Raw genomic sequence first — 6,000 nt, 5'->3', positions numbered from 1 at the left:
CACTTTCTTGGTCTTGTCACTTCAAGCTGGTGACCTTGGGCCAGTTAGTTAGGCTGAATGATGGCCCATAAAGATATCAGGTCTTGACCCCTGGAACTGTGATGTTACCTTGTATGGCAAAAAATTTACAGATACAGGCCAGGCGCGGTGGCTCACACCCAGCACTCTGGGAGGCTGAGGCGGGACGATGCTTGAGGCCAGGAGTTTGAGACCAGCCTGAGCAAAAGAGAGACCCCTTCTCTGCTAAAAATAGGCCCAGCTACTTGGGAGGCTGAGGCAGGAGGATGGCTTGAGCCCAGGAGTTTGAGGCTGTAGTGAGCTGTGATCACACCACTACACTCTAGCCCGGGTGACAGAGCAAGACCTTGTCTCAAAAAAGGAAAAAAATTACAGATATGATTATGTTATGGATCTTGAGATGGGGAGATGATCCAGGTGGGCCCTAAATGCCATTGCAAGTGTCCTTATAAGAGAAAAGCAGAGGGGTATGGCAATGTGACCAGATATTGAAACGATGTGTCCACAAGTCAAGGAGCGCCAGCCGGGCACAGTGGCCCATGCCAGTGGTCCCAGCTACTCAGGAGGCTGAGGTGGGAGGATCCCTTGAGCCCAGGAGTTCGAGGCTGCAGTGATCCCACCACTGAACTCCAACCTGGGCAATAGAGTGAGACCTTGTCTCTTAAAAAAAAAAAAAAAATGGAATGCCAGCTGGCCAGCTGCCACCAGGAGCTGGAAGAGGAAAGGAACACAGTCTCCCTTAAAGTCCCCAGAGGGAGGGTGGCCCTGCTGACACTTGGATTTCAGACTTCTGGCCTCAAGAATGGAGAGGCCTGTCTATTGTTTTAAGCCGCACGGACGGAGACACCGAGTTCCCTGTCCACAGGCCAGGGAGAATGGTGACGTGCTGTGCCACGGAGACGCTGTAGGTGCTGCCCTGGCACACGCCACGGCCTGCACACCGAGGTCTCTGCGGAGCCTGCTGCCCTTGCTCTGCTGCCGTGGACGGCTCAGGTGCTCCCGGTGCTGACCCAGCTGATGCCTCATCCCCAACCAGAACGAGCCTTCTAAGCAGCCCAAGCCCGGCACGCCCCAGGCAGCCTCTGTCAGGTCTTTCCAATGCCCGAGTCATCAGAGGTGGGAAAGGTGCCGCCTCTCCAGCACCTCTGCCAGGCACGTCCTGGCCTCGGCTTCCTCCTGGCTCAGCTGAGGGGTTAACCACGTGAGCAAACTCTCGGGCTCCGTCCAGCTCCGACGACTATGGTAAGTCAACCATCCAGCCACTCATTTTCATTTGTCATTGTTCAACGTTCAAGGCACCAGGTGCTGGTGTCTGTACCGGGTCCTGATGGTGCCCAGGGGGCTGGCGCTGGGAGGAGTGAGATTTGGGAGGGAGGCACACCTTGCTGGTGGCTCAGACACCCCAAGACCCCATGCCGACTCCAGGGCAGCCCATCCTCTTCCACAGAAGACAGAGTGGAGGGCCTGCGGCCAGGGCCTGGTGAGCTCGGCAAGCCTCTTCACCTTGGGATTATCAGTTTTCTCATCTGTAAAATGGGAACTCACTTTTTCTAGGAGGGGCCAGGAAGGTAAGAGGGAAGCCAGGCAGACCAAGGGGTCTTGTCAGATATTGCAGACAGCTGGAGTGGGCTACGTGGGAGTCGTTGGAGCCATGGGTGGGGTCCAGGGTAAGGTGAGATGCCAAGGACAGACAAGTGTGACTCCAGCAGAGAATGGAAGGGAGGGGAAATGAAAGCACAGGCTGGGGGCAGGGGACATGGAGTCGAGGGTCTTTTTAGATACAGAGAAAGACTGTGGTCTGTGGCTGAGGGGAAGGATCTGTAGGAGGTGGGGGGGCTGAGGGTCCAGGGAAGGACTTAGGCCCAGACTCCCCAGCAGGGCATCTCCTTCGGGATAGCCAGGGAAGGAGGAGGAAGGTGCAACCCTCCATGGGGTGTATGGGTGTCTGTGGGGGGTAGGGGAGGAAGTGGGAGGCCGGAGGCGTTGGACAGGGTGTGCCACATGGGCTCTCTAGGGGGGTTGTCGCTGCTTCTCTGATTCTCAGTGTCCTCTGGGACAGACATGGCCAACCGCCATGTCCGCCTCTCCCCCACCACCCTAAGGAGCTCCCGCCCAGAAGCGGGAGGAGGTGAGCCAAGGCAGAGGGCCCTGCCTCCACCGGGGCTCCCCTGCGGCGGGGGACGGGGAGCCCAGGGTTACATCAGGTTTGATCCGTCATCTTTAAACTGAACAGGACTTCTCACTGCAGATGTCCGGAAAGTTAGGAATTGACCTGAAGTAAATTCAACAGAATACCATTAAAAACAGGGAGCTGAGCAAAAAGAACAAGGCTAGAGGCTTCACACTGTAGGATCTCAAAATATAAAGCTATGGCAATCAAAGCAGCATGGTGTCAGCATAAAAACAGGCACATTGACCGATGGACTAGGACAGAGAGCTCAGAAAAGAACCCACACATTTATGGTCAATCGGTTTTTGACAAAGGTGCCAAGAATTCACAATGGGGAAAGGACGGTCTCTTTGATAAATTGTATTGGGAAAACTGGATGTCCGTGTGCAGAAGAGTGAGAACAGACCCTCATCTCATACCATATACAGAAGTCAATTCAAAACGATTAAAGATTTAAACGTAAAACCTGAAATTATAAAACCACTAGACGAAAACATAGGAAATGTGCTTCAGGACATTGTTCTAGGCAGTGATTTCTTGGATAAGACCCCAAAAGCATAGACAACAAAAGCAAAAATAGACAAATGGGATTGTACCAAACTAAAACGCTTCTGCACAGCAAAGGAAACAACAGAGTAAAGAGAGAACCCAGAGGTTGGGGGAAAATATTTGCAAATCACATCAGATAAGGAGCTACTATCCAGAATATATAAGGAACTCAATAATGAGAAAACAAATAACCTGATTTAAAAATGGGCAAAGCACCTGAATAGACATTTCTCAAAAGAAGATGTACAAATGGTCAACAGATACATGAAAAAATGCTCAGTATCGCCAATTGCCAGGGAAACGTAAATTAAAACTACAGTAAGATACCATCTCACACGTGTCAGGATGGCTATGATCAAAAAGACAAAAGATACCAAGTGTTGGTAAGGATGCGGAGAAAAGGGAACCCCGGAAACTGTTGTCGATATTGTAAATTAGTACAGCCGCTTTGGAAAACAGTATGGGGCTTCCTCGAGAAATAGAATTATCAGGTGATCCAGCAATCCCACTTCTGGGCATATATTGAAAGGAATTGAAATCCGTATCTCAAACAGACGTCTGCACTCCCGTGTTCCTTGCAGCACTATTTGAATCGCCAAGACACGGAAACGACCCAAGTGCCCATCCGCGGACGAACGGATTTTTAAATGTGGCATACATACACAATGGAATACCATTCAGCCTTTGAAAAGCAGGAAATTCTGTCATTTGGGACAACATGGATGAACCCTAGAGGCCATCATGCTAAGTGAAATAAGCCAGGCACAGACACACTAATGCCATATAATCTCACTTCTCTGTGGAATCTTCAAAAGCCGAACTCACAGAGGCAGAGAGGAGGATGGTGGTTGCCGGGGGCTTGGCAGGGCGGGGAGGCCTTGTTCAGAGGGTACAAACTTCAGTTAGACAGAGAACGAGCTCTGGTGTTACCTGCACCGCGTGGTGACTGTAGTTAATAACCATGTATAGTTAAAAAATAGCTAAAAGAGAGGATTTAAAATGTTCTCACCACAAAGAAATGATAAATATCTGAGGAGGTGGATATGCTAATTAGCCTGGCTTGGTCATTTGACAGCGTACACATGTAAGGAAACATCACACTGTACCTCATAAATACACACAGTTGTCATTTGTCAATTAAAAATAAAATAAAACTTAAAAAAGGAAAATAGGTAGCCAAGAAAAACAGGTTTATGTAAACACCTCTCACTGACTGAGTTTATACTCTCGATAAGCGGGTTACAGCGTGGCAAGGGCTATTATTGTCTCTCTGCCCATTTTTATGAGATGGAATATAAGTTATGACTCAAAATAGGTACCAAGTTGCTTCATTTGGTGTCCGATAGCTATCAGCGCTGTCCAAAACTGAACTGAACTTTTGATTTCTGTCGTCGTTCCCGCGCAAGCACCACGGTGGTCACAGCGCTAGTGAAAATAGCCAAAAAGCGAAAGCAGCGCTTGTGGCCGCTGACAGGCGAGCAGAGAAGTGAGACGTGGCCGTCCCCGCCGCGCAGCGTGATTCAGCCACGAGAGGAAGGCGGCCGGACACCGGCTGCCAGGCGGATGAGCCTGGAGGACACGACGCCGAGGGCCACAGGCCGCACGTGTCCGCGCGTGACATGCCCCCATCCACCCAGACGGAGCACAGACGGGCGGGTCCCAGAAACCGGGTGGAGGAAGGAATGGGGCGAAACTGCTTACCGGGGGTGGGGGGGTGCTTTGGGGCGATAGAAATGTTCTGGAACTACACAGAGGTCATAACAGGCACAGGCGAGGGTACTAAAGGCTGTGGCACTGTTTGCTGTGAAAGGGTTCCTTTCATTCTATGTGAATTTCACCTCCATGAAGCATTTTTAATTGAGTGGCTATAAAATAGTATCTCAACTATCCGTCAGGAATAGTGATACCCAAATGCTGGTGTAGCCACCTCTCTCCCTCCTCACCTTCCTCCTCCCTCCTCCTCAGAGGGAACCACTTCGCCACCACCCTGAGTTTGTGTTCGCCATCCTGCACGCTTTTCAGTAGTTTTATCCTATACGTTCGCATGCTTAACATGTTGTGTGGTTTCACACGTTTTCGTTTCTGAACTTCACATCAATGGAATCGTGCTATGCGTATTCTAAGAACCGCTTTTTACCATTCGAGAATACGATCCTGAGGTCCGTTCACATGGTCGTGCGTGGCTGTAATGAAGCTGTCCTCTCTGCTGCATACTGTTTCTTTGTGTGAGTGCCATTTTCTTTATTCATACAGCTGATGGACACTGAGTTTGTTTCCAGTGTGTTTCTATAACAAACCGCAATGCGGTGAATATTCTTATACGTGTTCCCTGCACGCATGTTCAGGAGTTTCTTTACGGTAAATATTTTGGATGAAATTGCTGAGTTGTAGGGGATGTACAACTTCAACTTTAATTGCTAACTGCAGATTGTTTTCCAAAATGTCAGTGTTATTGGTTTTTTCCAAAGAACCAGTTTTTTGCTTTGTTGTTCCTCTATTTGGTGTTTGTGTTGTGTTTCGTTATTTTCTGCTCACGCCCGTTGCGCCACATCCTCAGCAGCCCTCGGCATTGCCAGACTTTCTCGTTTCTGCCAGTCTGGTAACTGTTACATGGTAACTCGTTACAGTCTTTGGTAAAGCCCAGTATGACGGTATTCGGAGGTGAGGCATTTGGAAAGCGATTAGGTCATGAGGGTGGCTTTATGCCCCTATAAAAGAGCCCCAGAGAACTCATTCACCCCTTCTGCCACGTGAGGACACTGCGAGAAGACAGATGTCTGTCCATCTATAAATAGAAAGCCGGCCCTCACTAGACACTGGTCTGCCAGGGCCTTGATTTTGGACTTCCCGCCTCCAGAACCTTGAGAAATAAATCTCCGTTGTTTAGAAGCCACCCAATTTATGGCATTTTGTTATAGCAGTCAGAATGGACTGAGACAGTTTGTATTTGCAATGAAAACGAGTTTAAGTATCTGTTCTTACTGTTTATCGACCACCGTGAAGTGCCTGTTCTAGTCTTGCCCATGTTTCTATTAGCTTGTCGACCTTACTCTTTATGGAGTATGGATTCGAACACTTATCGGTTATAACTTCTCCCAGTTTCAGGCTTGGATTTTCACCCTCTGTATGGTGATTTTGAAAAAAAGAAATTGTGAAAGGGTAGAGGGGAGCTTGTTTTTAACTCTCTCGTGTCCCTTTGCAGCTTTCTATTTTGTACTGTGTACATCTATTACCAAAAGAGAAAAATAATGACATTGGAATGA

Source organism: Propithecus coquereli, unplaced genomic scaffold (genome assembly GCF_000956105.1).
Source record: "Propithecus coquereli isolate 6110/MARCELLA unplaced genomic scaffold, Pcoq_1.0 Scaffold256, whole genome shotgun sequence".
Taxonomy (NCBI): domain Eukaryota; kingdom Metazoa; phylum Chordata; class Mammalia; order Primates; family Indriidae; genus Propithecus; species Propithecus coquereli.
The sequence above is the reverse complement of the archived record's forward strand: the minus strand, read 5'-3'. Positions refer to the sequence as shown.